This window comes from Euprymna scolopes, chromosome 9, assembly GCF_053919585.1.
Source record: "Euprymna scolopes isolate OS-2025 chromosome 9, ASM5391958v1, whole genome shotgun sequence".
Taxonomy (NCBI): domain Eukaryota; kingdom Metazoa; phylum Mollusca; class Cephalopoda; order Sepiida; family Sepiolidae; genus Euprymna; species Euprymna scolopes.
In genome coordinates, this window is record NC_136490.1 from 137,574,901 (window position 1) to 137,575,922 (window position 1,022).

Genomic DNA, 1,022 nt, shown 5'->3' on the forward strand with positions numbered 1-1,022 from the left:
TTAATCTCGTGCTCTCGTGTAATGAATGAATGTGTGAACGTAGGATTGGCATGAAATTCTTAAAGATAAACTAAAATGAGCAAAAAATGGACTGAAATGACTTAAATAAATAAAAAGTAAATGATTTTAATGAAATTAAGGATGAATTGAATGACCTTAAGAATGACTTGAATGCTTAAAAATAACTGGAATCCTTCAAAAATAACTTGAATGATCTGGAGAATGTTTTGGATGGCTTTGAGACTGACTGGTTGTAAAGTGGGTGATCATTTTACATTAAATTAATACAGAAAAGTGATCCCCCACTTTATATCACCATAAGTATAGTATGTAGTAAGAACAGATACTACACTTTGATCTTGGTCAAAAGGCCAAGAAAAGGGGGGTATTTATTTGCTCCCCCACCGAGCAAATTAGGCACAAGGCCGATATTTAATGTGAGGAGTGAAGGGGAAATGGGGACCAACTCCCCGGGGAGTAGGGGAGATGGATAGTGACAATTGGTATGAAGAGTTGCCCCTACATTGACCAAGGTTTTATATGTGTGGTTGCCCCCACATATGGTTTTTGCTTGCAGTATCTGCCGGAACAGATAAGGCCAAGAAAAGCTTAAAAAGCTAAGAACAGCATCTATTAAGAACAGACCTTTGAACTTAACCAAAAAGGCCAAGCACAAAAGTGTTACGAACAGACCGACCGACCGACCAACCGACCGACGGACCGACCGACAGACCGACCAACAGACCGACGGAGTGACTTATAGAGTCGCTTGCACGCGACTTAAAATACAATAATAGTAGACGATTATTCGCATTGAATAATTGTCTAACATGTTCTCTAATTCATTAATAAAAGCTGAAGTGAAATGAGTTACAAGTTGGGTGGCTAAATCAGTTGGGCTTTCTTCCTTTGTGTTCATATGACAATCAAACGAATAATACATGCAATGCTAAGACACAATGAAAACAGTGCAATATTTCAGAGGCTTTTGTGAAATGACATTTTCATCTTGTAAAGGACTT

The 1,022-nt window shown here is 38.2% G+C and overlaps 1 pseudogene; it reads right to left on the bottom strand.

The window, feature by feature from the left end:
• Positions 1 to 257: 257 nt before the first annotated feature.
• LOC145285380 (U2 spliceosomal RNA) lies at positions 258 to 383 on the bottom strand (annotated as a pseudogene).
• Between the last annotated feature and the right edge of the window lie 639 nt (positions 384 to 1,022).